This window comes from Bos grunniens, chromosome 14, assembly GCF_055505025.1.
Source record: "Bos grunniens cultivar Pamir isolate PY7600 chromosome 14, Bosgru_T2T1.0, whole genome shotgun sequence".
NCBI classification, from domain to species: Eukaryota; Metazoa; Chordata; class Mammalia; order Artiodactyla; family Bovidae; genus Bos; species Bos grunniens.
In genome coordinates, this window is record NC_141178.1 from 84,272,188 (window position 1) to 84,287,686 (window position 15,499).

Sequence of the window (15,499 nt, forward strand, 5' to 3'; positions counted from 1 at the left end):
TGGATCACCTATGTTTTGTAAGTCTGGAATTTTAATCTTTATCTTTGCTGAGAATAACTACCTTGTAAGACAGTATATATTTCCACACCATGTTGATTAAAACACCTTTGTTCCATCAGAGCTCTGGTCCCCATGTATTTCTCTCTCTCTCTCTCTCTCTCTCTTTCAGGATGATCTCTTGGAGCGCAGAGGCTCTCTGAGTTCACTTTCCTACCCGGGCTTCTAAGACCCTCTCGAGAAGGTGCTCTCCGTCTTCACTCCATCGAGAGGGCACCTGAGGCCTCCGTGAACAGAGCAAGTCCCATGTCGGGGGCTTTATTGGCTTTCTGCATAAATCAAGGAATATCAGCCTTTTTCTCTCCTTTACCTTCTCATCATCGACTCTAGACCACCAGGTTCCAGTCCATTAAAAGACTTCAACAAGGTGAGAGCAGCCAGGGACTACGCCCGTCGGATTGGCCTTCACCCAGTGAAGCGTTGGGGTTGTGTTTCATTTTGTTAGCATAGTTGTGGGCCCTGCTGGCCAGGGCATTTTGGCCTTAGTGGGCAGGATCGACCCCAGCAGTTTACCTTGTAAGAGGTTGTGCAGGTGCTGCATAGAGGATGGGCGGGGGCCCCACAAGAAGGGAAACACTGGCTGGAGGAGTCACGGGGGCATGTGGACTGAGCTATCAAGTCAGTCCTTGAAGCAGAAAGGCTAAGCCCCTTAACGTCTCCCTTCTTCCAAGGAAAGAATACACTGGCTGGAAGAGTCTCTGGGGCATGAGGATCGAGCTAGAGAGTCAGTCCTTGAAGCAGAAAGGCTAAGCCCGTTAATGTCTCCCATCTTACAAACCACGGACCAATGTGTCCAGTATTTTAATGACGGGTACCTACTGCTTACGTGTATGACATACACCCTCATAGCTTCACATGTCTACTACATGCCTCTTACAAGTGCTGGGCACTGTTCTGGGTGCTGGACACTCAGTATGTAGTAGGGGATATGTAGTCCAGGATCTTTCTATTTCTGCAAAGAAAAATAGAAGAACAAAAGACTCCGTGTGGTTCAGCTTGAGCAAGTTCACCACGTGGACGGCCCTGCATGCATGTAAATTGTGGTAAAATACATATAACATAAATTTAACATTTTAACCACTTGACTGAATGACTGGGTGGCTTCAGTGGAGTCAGGCTAACAGATGGCCTTGGGGTGCCATCCACCTTTGTCCCAGAGGAACACTCCAAATCTTGGTGGCCTTGTAGACCTTCCCTTTATTCTTCACTCTCCCCAGTGGCTCTAGGTCATTGGTCTGTGTGTCATTTAAGAATCTCTTTATCCACTTTGTTGTTAGGTTTATGTTTTGGAAAGCTTCTCAGACGTCCCTGGGACTTGAGAAGGCAGGCTTGGATTCTGGGTTCTCCCCTGCCACGTGCCTGCCAGGTCGAGGTGGAGGCCAAAGGCCAGTCTGAGTTGTGGTGGTCTATGTGGTCTTGGGGTCAGTGGACCCCCTCTTCTCTGGAAGGGCAAGGAGATCCTTTGTGTGAAGCCTGGAGAGACTTGACAGGGTCAGTCTTCACAGTCTCTCTCTCTTTTTAATTTATATTTGCATTTAGTTTCCCCTTTAACTGTTTTCTAGGAGTTTCCAACTCCTAGTGTAGAACTCAAAATATGCAGGGAGCAGCTTCTTAAAAGAGAAGAGGAAATTGCTGAACTGAAAGCAGAAAGAAGCAACACCAGGGTCAGTAGGGGGATTCTCATGTGTTGACATTTGCCCCACGTGGGTCACCGCTAGCCTCCGTGTTGCTGTCTTTAAACTCTGTCTGATTTTTAAGTCATTTTTCACATCTTCCCACTGAGAAGACCAGGGTGGATCAGTTCGGGGTTCTCATACCTTACTCCAAATTTATGATGAGAGCTAATGTAATTTTAGTACCTTTGAGAGGGGAGTTCTCAACTTACATTTTTGTCCACGCTACACTTTGTGTGGGATCTTAGTTCCCCAATCAGGGATTAAAACCCATGACCCCTGCAGAAGGGTGGAGTCTTAACTACTGGGCCCCTGGGGAAGTCCACTCTTAACTTTAGACTGAACTGGCAGGATTCCAACGTGCCTTAGCATGTTTCCAGCTGTAGCGTGAGGCTGAAAGGAGTTATCGGCCCTGAAGTCAAGCATGAGGTTGAAAGTGCCCCTTTGGCCCTGCCCTGCAGCTGCTGTTGGAACACCTGGGGTTACTGGTTTCCCGGTACGTTCCATCCCTCTGGATTACAGTGGGCAAGTGGCAGGCACAGTCCCCAGCTAACATGACCAGTGAGGTGGAGGTGCTCAGGGCACTGAAATTGCTGTTTGAGCACCACAAGGCCCTGGACGAGAAGGTACCAGCCACCCATCCATCCTGGATTTGTACACTTAGTGCCTTGTTTTGACCTCACCGATTGCCTGGAAGTGCTGTGTTCCTTCCCTGTCAAAACAAGGCTAAGGCTTCCTTTCCCCCTTAGAGACCCTCCTACGGCTCTCTAAGCCACGAGTAAGACCTGACTAAGGAGATCGCACTCAGGAAGTCATAGAAAAGCAGTCACAGGAGGAGAGCCAGTTGAAGGAGTGCCTGGCAGCCCTCTCTTTCCACGTTACAGATCTGGAGGAAGACCTGGACACGGCCAGGAAGAACCTCCTCAAGTCCAAGGACATGAACACGAAACTGCAGTGGGACATCCGCGAAGTGAGTGATGGCGGTCCTGTCTGCCTGAGGTGGACTGTGGGTCCCTTCTTCTCCCGGTGATCTCAGCCTTGGGATGGCTGCGTGAGTAAGAGCAGAGCACTGGAGAGACCACAACTGGCTGCCTCCTCACCTCTGCGTTGAGGTCTCTGGGGTAGAAGAGGCCTGGTCCAGGCAGTCCGTTGGCAGTGGACCGGCATGAGGGCAGCCCTGGCGCTGTGCTGCACCCTGGGTGTGGACTCCTCCTTTCCACAAGTTCTAGGGGACCCATTGTGCTCCTTTTGTAAAAACTCATTCATCCATTCATTCATTAATTGGTGTATAGTGGCTTTACACTGCTATGTCAATTTCTGCTGTACAGCAAAGTGAATCAATCATCTATCTATCTATCTGTCTATCTATCTGCCTCTCTTTTAGATTTCCTGCCCATTTACTTCACCACAGAGCACTGAGTAGACTTCCCTGTGCTGTACACTAGGTCCTTACTCATTGACTTTATGTGTAGTATCAGTACTGTATATATGTCAACCCCAGTCTCCCAGTTCATCCCCGCCTCCACCTGCCTGTTGAATGCTGAAATTTCCTTCTGATTCCCTCAGACGAGTCTGGTGACATCTGTGGAGCCCGTTCTCTCAGAGCGATGGGAGCATGCTGTGTGGGCTCTGCTGAGGCAGCTTGCCTGGCCATCTTCTCGAGTTTTCTGAGGTTCCGTTCCTTGAAGGGATGTGTGACAGTGATACAGTCAGACAAGTCGAGTGATGTTTGCTCACCCTCAGATCTTCAGGCCCGAAGAAATGTGGAATCATGATGTTTCTGGCGGTCGTGTCTGTGGGGGTCATGATTTATGAAAAACATTCCAGGGATGTGGTGCTGCTACGGGAATCGTCCCCACTGCCAGCCAGCCAGCCAGTCAGCCACCTTGTCCTTCTGGTGGGAAAGTGTTGCCCCGCACTGCCGGTGGGCACTGGCTGGTGATGAAGAGTCAGGCGGGGTTGTGCTGGCGTGGCTGTTGGGAGCGTTGCCCGGAGCTCAGTGAGCAGCTGAGGGGCCGTCCATCCGTTGGTGGGTGGTGGGCGGTGTCGGGTGCTCGCAGACCCTCCCAGAGCAGGGTCACTAACAACCGCCAGGGGGCGCCCTTCTGCCTGTGATCTTCTCCAGGCTTGGTTTCTCCTCCCCGCTGGCATCTCTGCTGTCCTTCCCCGGTTGGCCTCGTAGTCCGACCTTTTGTATTCCAGAAGCTCTGCCACTAAGGAGGCTAAACGGTTCAAACTTCCTTCCCAGCTTAGGAAGGTAGAATGTGTGCCTCGCGCGTCCTGCTGCCTGCACTGGCTTGCCACATGCAGTCCGAGGAGGGGGCGCAGTGGCGGCGGTTGCGGCGCCCAGGGCAGAGGGGAGCACGTCTTCTCTCACGAGCCGGTCACCAGCACCCTCCGTGAGCCACGCGTCACACACAAAACTGCACAGGCTGCGTGAGCAGGCATGCGGGCATGCCCCCCACGAACCTGGGGCCGGTGGTCCACACAGAGCATGGTCTGCTTGCCGCCCCTGCGGTCACAGCCCGCGTGCCGTCAGGACAGGGTCGTTGAGAGCGGAGCTGATGCTGTTCTTGGCGGACAGGCGGGAGAGAGTCATGGCAGCATGGAGAATAGGCTGTGCCAGATGGAGGCCCAACTGGAGGAGAACAAGGAGCTGCAGCTGGTGCCTGTGCTGACGGGGAGGCGGCGTCTGGGCAGGAGACACGGCTTGGGCAGGGGCCAGAGCTGCCTTTCTCCGCCGCTCCCTTCTCTGCCGCCGAGTGTGTGCATGTGTGGCCCCATCTGCTGATCCGGGCACCCACCTCCTCGGGAGCAGGGCCAGAGGTGGTCGCCCATAGGCGGTGGGCAGGAGCCAGGGCGTCCCCACGTTCAAAGAGGCTGCTTGTTGCTCTGACCAGCCAGTCTGGGAGCTGCTTGGGATACAGGTGGACCTCCCAACTGCCCCTCAGACAAACCTGAGGGTGCCAGCCCAGGGCCCATGAAACTGAAGGCATGGTGCCCAGGTGTGGAGCCTGCTTGCCTCGGACGTGGCGCTGGAGTCCCACATGCCAAACTGCTGGTCCAGACACGGTGTATGTGTAGGATGGCTGCTCCTAGGCAGGACGAGAACCGTAGTTGCGCTGCGACAGAAGGTGCGTCAGGAAAGGGTGATGGTGGAGGCTCACATCACCGAGTCCTGAGAGAGGTTTCCTGGAAAGGTTGGCCACACGGCGATACAGACCATTCAGGAAATGGAGTGGGGATCCCAGGTCCAGCCTCACATGTTAGTACTGTCCCCACTATGCCTGTGTTCTTGGGCCTGGACTGCAGAGCCTCAAAGACGGGCTCCCAGGGGGCAGTGGTTCTGACTCCCATTGTGAGACCTGTGGTGAGGCGCCTTCCCGGCTTAGGCAGAGAGCTCAGTGGCTCCCGATCAGGGGTGCTCTTCCTTACTTTCAGAACTGCTGTTCAGAGGCTGTTGACATCAGGATGCTGTTTATGACTAAGCCAATTCAAAGTCAACTTTTGTTTTGCTTTAAAAATCTTTGAATGCCGATGCCTTACTGTGGAAGCTGTGACAGGTTTTATTTCCTTGGGCTCAAAAATCACTGCAGACGGTGACTGCAGCCATGAGATTAAAAACTGCTTGCTCCTTGGAAAGCTATGACAAACATAGACAGCATATTGAAAAGTAGAGACATCACTTGCTGACAAAGATCCATATAGTCAAAGCTATGGTTTTACCAGTAGTCACGGATGGGTGTGAGAATTGGACCATAAAGAAGGCTGAGCCCTGAAGAACTGATGCTTTCGAATTGTGTTGCTGGAGAAGACTCTGTTCTAACAGAAAATAAACTGTTTTTAAATGTATTACAATAGAAAATTTCAAACATGCACAAAAGTGGATGGAGTAGTATAATAAATACCCATGACCCATCAATTAATCTCAGCAATTTTTAACACAAAGCCAATCTCAACTAGATCATTCTTCTCTCCATTTCTTTATACAGTAGATTCTAAAACAGCTTTTTAAACCTTGAAATTGAATTGATGCTCATTTTATAAAACACAGCCTTGCCAACTTTGTTATTACATTTAAAAAATGCTTGAGGTAATTATTTCCAGTTTTTTAATATGAATTTTCATATTGGAAAAGACCCTGATGCTGGGAAAGATTGAAGGCAGGAAGAGAGTGGATGACAGAGGATGAGATGGTTGGATGGCATCACCAACTCAATGGACATGAGTTTGAGCAGATGCTTAGCAGAAGTCAAGTTACATTTTCCTTATGCTAATCCACTGCTGTAACACGTATAGCATTTCTGGTTTTGAACACTGAATGTGTTTGCATTATAGTTGAATTTAGAGTGTGTGGCTGTTATGTGTGGTTCAGAATTCTGAGTAGTCCTTTCTGGGATCACCTGAAAGCTGAGACAAAGCGTGAGCCCTTCACGTAGACTGTGCTGTGCGTCAGAAAGATAATACGAGCCACCTACACAATCAAAAATTTCCTAAAACCCAATGGGCTCCTTGACATCCTTCTTTCACTGTGAGTCTTGAAATCTTCTGTGTGATTTCCACATCTAGTGTTGCACCAGCCTGTCTCACGTGCTCAGGGGCTGCACGAGGCGAGTGACTGCCATGGCCGACAGCACAGAGCTTCCAGGTTGAGTCGAGTGACTCGGAAACTTGGCCCGTTTGACTTGTTTTACCCCATAAGGAAGTGAAGTGGGCTGTAGAGGAATGAATGTGAGGAATGCCCAGGAATGCAGGTGAGCTCCATGGAGACCGTTTAAAGCAACGAGAGGAGTGAGGGCAATAGAGTGAGTTGTGTCCCCCTGACCCGAACCCCCGCCTGAAGTCGAGCTTCTCTCTACAGACTTCATCGTTGTTAATGGCTTGCCATGTTTCCTCCAGAGAAACCTTTTCTGCGCCTGAGATGGAACTTCCTCCTCATTGTGGTTTATGGGTGAATATTGTTCTGAGTGTTTATATTTTCTAGGGACTCCTAGAGAACATTTTCTCAGAATTAAAATGTTCGGAGTGGATACCTACTCACATAACCTGTTCTGCACATTTTGGTGCAAGTCATTTTACATCAGGAAAGCAAGCGGTGCAGGCTGTGTCATTTGCTGTTTCGTAGGACCAGCTGATTCTAAACCTGGAAACCCTGAGAGCTGAACTGGACCAGATGAGAGTGCGAGGGGCTCCCTTCCACTATGGGTAGGCTGCTCCCCCGGGCAGCTCCCCTCAGCGCTGTCGAGTGTGACAAGGGCCTGTCTGGTGTGTGGACAGTATGACTGGGTGTTGCTCATGGTCGCACCTCAAGGAGCCTGTAGCTTCGTGACCAGCGAGAGGGAAGAGACAAGCATCGTTCCTTAGGGTCAAACTTGGTACCATGGAGTGGTAGTCACAGTATTGACAACACTCAAAACCACAGGCAGAGATTTGGAAGTGTGGGGGCGACCAGTTGATATTTGGGTGTATTCATTTGAGGGGCCTGACAGACTGTGACACTGATGTTTCGGAAGAGTCGCAGAAGGTTAATGACCTGTAGTCTTTTTTACATGAATGGAGACTGAGACATGACTTGCCGTTGACTGTGGTGGGAGGAATCACCTGGCTTGTGAATGAGGCGAGCAGATTACTGAGCATCCTGATTTTTTCTTCCTCATTGTTCGAGGGGTGGTAATTCTTATTAAGTATTTAAATGTTTCTTTGGCTTCTTCACGGAAAAATGGTCACAAGTGAGAGACAAACTTTAGCAAAGGTCATTAAGTGCTTAACTGGTGACATTCATTCATCTGTAGGAAATCGACTACTGCTTGAAGCCTGACTTAGGAGACAGTTTGGAGCCCATACGCATATTTCTGTGTTTGTGTACTTAGGGGATCCTCACAGTCCAGGGCCCCAACCCAGCCTTCTTCTAGAGTAAGGGGATATCATTTGAGACAAAGGCAGAGCCAGAAACTGGCAGGTGGAGTCCGAAACCACAGTGGGTGGAGTTCAAGGAGAGCACGTGCCCTGCAATATGGATAGGGGACATGGCTGGACTTGCTGGTAGAGCTCCCCCAAGGTGAGAGGCTGGTGCTGTCAGAAGTGGGGAACCCCTGCTCCCGGGATGGACAAGGTGAGTGTGAGGCAGACTGTGTAGACAGTGGAGAAAGAGGAGGTGGACATGGCCTCCTGCTCTTGGGGGGTTTTGGGTAATGAGGAGGGCCCTGGTGCCAGGATCCGAGGCCTGGCATGGTTGGGGGGCTCAGATGGAGAAACCTGGGGCCTGGTCACCAGTCCCCTGTGTGTCAGTGAGTGTGAGAGACAAGAAGAGGAAGCAGCCGCGGGGCAGGAGGGCCCGCTGTGCTCTGAAGACAGTGGGCCACAGCGGCTGGTGCGAGGGAGGGGTGTCTCCAGGAGGCAGCTCTCGAGGGGTCACGGCAGTGACGTAGCAGCACAGGTGGGGCTTCGGAGTGGGGCTTGCGGGCACTGTGGGCTGGGTGGGCAGCACTATGCTGGCTCAGGAGAAAGGGAGTGGGGACTGAAAACCTGGCTCACAGGCAGGGCAGGCACAGCATATTTAGTGGGCCTCCCAGAGGAATTGGTCACCTTGTCTCTGAGACCTTCTCCGGGGGGGATAGAGCTTCGGGTGATGAGGGGGAAAGAGATGGAGGCTGCATCCCGCGAGGGGACTGGGAGGTGATGGTTGGGTGGCGACCCAATCCGGAGGCCTCTGTGGCCCTCAGAGGACCCTCGAGGGTCCGCAGTCCACAGTGGGACTGTGTCGTACCCCCTACCCAGTTCCCAAGTGTGTTCTGGCCCCAGGCCCTTGGGTGCAAGTGGGGCAGAGAAGGGAGCAGTTCTGTCAGGAGGGAGAGGAGACAGGAGGGAAGACAGGTGTGGCTCCGGGAGATTCCAGACTTCCATCTCCTATGCAACACAGTATTCCTTGCAAAACCGTCAAGCAGAGCAGCGGGTGACCCCGAGCAGGCTGAGCTGGTGGTCGGCCCTGGCCACTCTGCAGACGTATGGGGTGTCCTGTCCTCGGAGGAAGGTCCTGTCTCCCAGGTTTAGGGACTCCTGCACGTGAAGGCACCACCCTCTTCCTAGGGACAAGACTGAGCACAGCCCGGGCGGTCCTGCCGTGCAGGTGGCTCACAGTCAAGGCGGGGCCACCCTGCCTCTCAGCAGGCCCCTGCTGAGTGAGCTCCTGGCACCTGCAGGCCCAGGCCTTAGTGCTCAGGGCCTGAGCATCTGTGCTGGGCCTTGTTCAGCCCAGAGTCCAGTGACACGCTCACCTTTGTTTTAATGGGAGACACCAGTGGTGCTCAGCTCCGAGGTGTGGGTCCTAGCCCTTTCTGCTGCGGGTTGTTTGAGACACCTTTAAAAACAATGAGAGCAGTGCAGACAGTGTTCCAGGCAGACTGGTGATTGTGATCCACAGACTTCCCGTGGGAGAGGGAGGTCAGAGCAGGCGTGGGCCGAAGGGGAGGTGGGGTGCCAAGGGGAAAGCAGAGCAGGTGCAGGCCCTGCCCTGGGACCTGAGAGTGGGCTCCAGAGGGACCCTGGATGCCCCAGCCTCAGACAGCCGATCCTGTCCTAGTCAGCTCCACACCCTCGCGTCAGCACTGCCTTCCCCACATATGGGAGTTTTCCAGCTGCTGGGGATGAGCCCTGAGTGTCTGTGGAGCAGCGGGTGGCCTGTTGCTGTTGGAGCCAGAGGGCAGTGCCCTCCCGGGGGCCCTTTTGCTGTGAAATTGCCAATCTTCCAAATGGACAGGCTCTGGCTCGACTGACAGAGTGAGCTCTCTTTTCTTCTAACAGCGCTGCTCTTTGCCGTGTGTTTCAGCTGACCCCACTTGGGCAGTGCTCTGGACCTCAGGTTCCCTGTGGCAGACTGGTCAGCAGACTACTCAGGAGATCGGGCAGTGCTACAATGCCCCCAGAAAGGCCAGCTGGCAGCGCTGCACGATGAGCTGTCAGAGGCAAGGACCCCGCGGCCCTCTTCCCGTCCCTGGTGGGCACCTTGTGAGGCACCTGCCCCCTCACACTGTGGTCCTGAGGTGGGTTTGGAACAAAGCGCTGATAGGTCGCTTTATGTCTTCCCATTTTCCTTTTTCTGGCTAAGAGTTTACTTTTAAGGCATGCTTTTTTTTTTCTTAAAATAACCAATTTGGATAACTTGTGGCCTACTGTGAGCTCCAGCATGGTACTAATTACCACAGTTTTGAAATCATCCTACGAGTAAATGGATACACATATCCATCAGCTTATAGTGAGAAGAATTCTCATTGGGAGTTTAAGTGCCTTTATCTTTTCACCTCATTCATGCCATGTGTTTGTTCATACATGTCTGTGTTTTGAGCTTCCATATTCAGTGAGCAGTTAGTTTGGGCCAGACATGGTCAGAAGTAGGACTCCAGCAGTGAATTAAAAACCGTGTGTGTCCTTTATCCACTGCTACGTAACGAATCATTGCAAAGCTTAATGACTTCCTAGGGAGCAGCTCACAGTCCACAGTGCCTGTGCATTGTAGCAGGCAGGCCTGGTTCAGGGCCTCCTGAGGGCACAGACACAGGAAGGCCCCCCAGGGCTGGATGGCAGGCTTTCAGATTCACTTGGCTGCTGGGGACAGGCCCAGGTCCCTGCCGTGTGGCTTTCCCATATGGCCTGACTCTCCTCGGAACACCCTCTAAGAGTGAGAGCGTGGGGTTTAGCCCGGGGCCTTTTGCACCCTGATCCCGAGGCCGCACACCTTCACTTCTGTTTGCAAGAGTGAGCTGCACAGTCCTGCCTCGCTTAGGGGCTGAGCAGGAGTTGCCCCTTCTGCCGCTTGAAGGGAGGAGGAGGGAAGAATTTGTGGACCCCTTTTTAAACCCGCACAGCCTGTCGAACAGTAATGAGCAGGGAAAGGAGACCAGAGTGCCCGAGTTGTCCAAGGAGGAGGGGACGATTGTGTGTGAACAGGGTGGCCAGCAAGGTGACACCAGGAGGGTGACCTTGAACCAGAGACCCCGAGGCAGGAAGAGAAGTAGCCACTTGGAGATAGAAAAAGGGTCGTGTCAACCAGTGGGGACAAGGGAGAGAGCGGGCCGCATCAGGGAGGAGCCCGGGCTCAGGCCTCAGCAGCTTGAGGCCAGAGCCTGTTTCCTGAGGTGAGGAGGGCTGCCGGGACGGGGAGCTAAGAGCTGGGCCTCGGCCCTGTTGAGGTGGACAAGCCCATGGGGTGTCCCAGGGACTTGTGAGGAGAGCAGCTGAGTGTTCCGGCCTGCATCCGGGAGAGGACTCACTCAGCTCAGGGTGGACTTGGGGTCGTGGGCATACAGATGGCATTGAAAGCCACGAGCACGGTAAAGTCATCAGGTGGGTGCCCGTGGAGAGAGATGGGGTGCAAGGGTAGAGCTGTGGGGAACCCTGCATTCCAAGGTTGAGAAGGGGTGCAAGCGACAGGAATAACTGCAGGGAGGGCAGGGCCTGGATCCCAGGGAGAGACATGCTGGGGCGGGTGTGGGGGAGGGCAAAGAGGGGAGGGGGCTTGGTAACATGGGTTCTTCAAACCCCCGGGGAGCTGCCCTGCAGGTTGGGGCACACCCACCGCCTGCTGGCAGAGAGCTAGGAACCGGGCGGGAGGGGACCATAGAGGCTGCTCCCAGGGAGCTTTCAGAGACCCACAGTGGGTGCTGCAGGGAGCCCTGGAGGAGGAATCTGCTGGTTCCCCTTGTGCTATTGGAAGGCGAGAGAAGGGAGAGGATTTGCTGACCGGGCTGATGGGGGTGAACCCATAGGCAGCTGGTTTGCTAGAGCGGAGCAGGAATGATGGCAGGTGGTCCTGGAGCCAGCGAAGGGGGTAGCCCAGGCCTGGGGCGGGGTTGTGATGAAGACAGGAGGCGAGGGCACTGGCCACAGGGGACAGGGAGCCAGCAAGCCAGCACCTCGAGGCTGCCCCTCAGTTCCTTTGAGGTCATGTTTGGGAAAGAAGGCAGGACCTGGGTGACAGTGTGGCAGAGGGGACGTTTTCAGAGAGAAGGGTGTGAGGTGTGAGAGCCGGAGGGTGGGACGGGGCCCCGTGGGCCCTCTCCCGTGTGTCTCTGATGACAGAGCCACACTTGTGGTGCGAGGGGCCGTCCCCCAGAACAGCCCGAGGGCCTGTGCCCAGAGAGGAGAGCCGCAGGGGGGCTGGCCCTCCTGTCTCCTGGCTGACCCTGCTCACTCCTGTCTGTGGGTGTTCAGACCAGCCTGGGAAATGGAGGGCTGGAAGCCTGCGAGGATGGCACTCTCTGGTGAACTGGTACCAGAGGTGACCGCTGATAGGGACCCAGTGGCTGCCGAGCTGAAGGGTTCTTTTTTCTTATTTTCCTCCAGCCTGGCTGATGGAGGCATGGATGTATTTTTGTAATTTTCAGTTTCTGTCTCTGACTCCATCAGCCCACCCTTTTGAATAACCTCATAGAATGCCTGCCGTCCTGGGTGTCACCAGGCCATCTAGGAACTGGATTCTCCCCCTGCCCGTTTCTTCAGTCCTGCTCGATTAAGAGATGGCAGTGTCTCATGAACATGGCCCATTTATCCACAGTCAGGGTTTCCATGTAAAATTGGGTTCAGTTCCTGATAGACTTGAGCTGCCCTGAATGTTGCTGACGAGACGTGGTCCTCTCGTGCCCAGATGCAGACCCTGAAGGAGCAGAACTGGGAGCACGCGGAGCAAGCCAGCATGCTGGCCGACGTGGCCCAGGCATTTGAGAGTGACGAGGGCGTGTCTGACGACGAGGGCGACAGGGTCACCCTCTTCAGCTCGGCCACTCAGCTGTCGCCCAGCGGGCAGGCCAATGCCAAGACTCTGACTGTGATGCTTCAGGAGAAGCTGGACACCATCAATGAAGAGATTCAGTGGGTGATTGCGAACTCGGCTCCCCAGAAACTCGGTTTCTCTGAGGAGCTGTCTTCTAGGGACATCTGAGTGTTCCATAGCAAGAAACCTGACCTCAGGTCTGCTTCAAGAATTTTCAGTTTTTAGATTGCCCTTGCTTATAGAGCTCGGTCAGCCAGGGCGTTCTATCCACGGTGTGGTGTCAGCACTCTGTGGGGGGGCGTTGTGGGGTGTTCCCCGTCAGCTCTGAGCCCCAAGGTGGGTGAGGTGCCGAGGCGGTGTCCCCTATGGCCCTTGCACCCTCCTGTGTCCCTCGGAGCCCCCCACGTTCTGGTGAAAAGCCACCTGGTGAAAGCTGGAGTTTTGGGGTTGGCAAATTCCCACTCAGATCTGCATTTTCCTTTTTAACTTAATGCAGTGTGAAGATTGGCTTGTTGTAAGACAGTGGTCCAAGGACATGTGTTTGAGTTTTTCACATCTCATCAGTATATTTAAGATGTTTTCTTTAGACACCATCTTGGCAGTTATAACAATTTTCAAAACGGGATAGAATCCAAAGGCCTCCCTCGTGGTGAGCAGGGGGCCTTGGGTCTGGGTGCGGCCGGGTGGCTGGGGGCCCCGAGGCCTGCCTGGTGCCACACCCGCACAGCTATGCCCGTGTCCCGAGTCCACGTTCAGAGTGGCCGCAGGCTGGTGACCCTGCACAGGACCAGGCAGAGCTGCTGCTCAGACTGTTCTCGCCACGTCAGCCCAGGCTGAGGTGCCCTTTCCTGTCGGCCGAGTGCGGGGATCCCGGGGAAAGGCAGGGGGTGAATGGGACAACCAGCAAACGCAGGTGGTGTCGCCTGCCCATTTGACGCCAAGACAGACAGCTTTGTGGGCCGTGTTTGAGCAGAGACGAGCTCAGAAAGATGATCTTTCTGCATCCCTGCAGGAAGTATGGAATGGTTATATATTAATATTTTTATTTTTACAGCAAGTTGTCAGGTAAAAGTGATTTTTCCTTATTTGACAAGTTGACTTGATGTAAATGGTAAATTCTGTCCATCAACTTGTAATCAACAGTGAAAAACTTTCAAGATGTATGAGTAGAAGTGAAGCTGGAGAGTTTACTGTCTGTAAGAATCTTGTATTTTAATTTGAAAGTCATTTTATTTGCATAATCGTGTATTTAAACTGCTATATAAAAACATCCACCACACATTAGGGGAGAAGAGCAGAAACTGTGAATTCTAGGTTAATGCAGCACATTGACATGAACCCAGAAACTCACACAAAGCTGGTGGAGAACTTCATCAAGTGATGCGTTTGTATATACACAACCTTAAAAAAAAAAAAAAAATCAACTCAGCACTTCATCTGGTCTGGAGACTTGTGTTTAGAAACTGCAGCTTGTTTGTGAATTGCTGTTTTGATTATACAGAGTTCCTGATTCGCAGTGGAAAAGACTTGAGGCACTGACATGCATCTCTGCCCTGAGAGCAGGGGAAGTAAGGGTTGTCAACTTGAGGTATCTCCTCAGAGGAAGAGAGTTGCCACCAGGGTCCCTGCAGAAGGTTAGAGTAAATAAGTGAAATCAAGCGTGAATGATCAGGGGCCAGTAAGACTCAACGCTAAGTCATTCTAAGTTTGAGAATATTCAAAAGAGGAAACGTAGAACCTTTTGGCTGAGATGTTCATTGAGCAACTGTTTCTGGAATTTGCTAATCATGACACAGAATGCCAGCCCAAATTTATTGTCCAGACAGGTTCCTCTGCTGACAAAGGCAGGTGATGCATTTTATTCTATTTTAGGTTGATCGAAGAAGAGAAGGAGAACACGGAGCAGCGGGCCGAGGAGACTGAGAGCAGGGAGGGCAGGGGGAGCTTAGGCAGCCTCTGTCGTTTTAAATCAGTGAGCTCCCTCAACCTGCTTCCCACCTCCTCGCATGCTGGCTCCTGCCCGCCCCTGCCCAAGCCCAGAACGAGGCGGCACAGCCCGGCACAGGAGGGAGACCAGCTGGGCATCATGACTCTGGTATGTGTCTGCCTCCTCCCTGCCGCATCCCTCCCCCAGCACGCTGTTTTTTGTTTGTTTTTTGATTTTTCTCTTTATACCCAGAAGAAAATCAGGTACATTTGCTACGCTCAGAGGTCTAAAAGTTTTTAAACCGCCTAGTCTTTAATCATTCCACAATGGCACAGTGACAAATTAGTCTTGATATTTGGACCACCAACTTAGCATGTCATCATGAACTCAGCCAGAGCCTGCCTCTGTAACGTTGGGCCTGGCCTGTGCTGGGCACAGCAGCTGCAGGGAAGTTTCTGTTCTCAGGGAGCAGACAGCTTTGTGAAAGTAACTATAGGCAGCTGTCATGGCGTGGGAAAGTCGTGCAGCACATTTTCCATTGGGAATGCCTGGCTACAGGGTACAGGGCATGCGGTGGGAACAAAACCAAGAATCTACACTGGTCTGCTTGCTGATGGACCTGGCCACGCACTCCGGCCAGCTCTGCGTGTGAAACCAGGTTAAAAGCCCAGTGCCCCAGGGCCCCAGGGAAGATGTCAGGCTGCCTCACTTTTCCAAGTCTAAAACTGGGATGACGACCTAGGGCTTTTGGTGACAAAGTGTGCGGCTCTAAAGCACATGTTCCAGCTTTCTTGGGTGTTTAGCTTAGGTGTTGTGAGTGCATTGCTGTTTACCCCATGAAATCACGTGTACAACACTCTGCTTTGTAACTGGACTTGTATTATCTCTTTTTTCTGTTACCACCCATTTCATGTTAGCTGCATTGTTAGTCAGCTTATAATTAAATTAACCGTGAATCATTTTAGAGGCCTGTGAAGTGGTAACTAGTCCATTTTGTGGTCTTTTGACACTGTTTTTATAATTTGCATCATTGGCTAATTAGTTGATATTTAAAATTCTTTGACGATTTCTCTGTGG

The 15,499-nt window shown here is 52.6% G+C and overlaps 1 long non-coding RNA gene and 1 pseudogene across 2 annotated transcripts in view; both read left to right on the forward strand.

The window, feature by feature from the left end:
* LOC147359915 (uncharacterized) overlaps positions 1 to 14,522 on the forward strand; it is a 29,591-nt gene extending 15,069 nt beyond the window's left edge. Inside the window, exons 2-4 of the long non-coding RNA XR_015141336.1 lie at positions 170 to 424; positions 2,615 to 2,700; positions 14,368 to 14,522. This is a non-coding gene — a long non-coding RNA (uncharacterized LOC147359915). The remainder of the gene's footprint in view (positions 1 to 169; positions 425 to 2,614; positions 2,701 to 14,367) is intronic.
* Positions 9,562 to 13,915, forward strand: LOC147359917 (liprin-alpha-1 pseudogene; annotated as a pseudogene). Its single transcript, XR_015141334.1, has 2 exons — positions 9,562 to 9,769; positions 12,370 to 13,915. The product of XR_015141334.1 is annotated as a liprin-alpha-1 pseudogene (transcript).
* Positions 14,523 to 15,499: the final 977 nt, after the last annotated feature.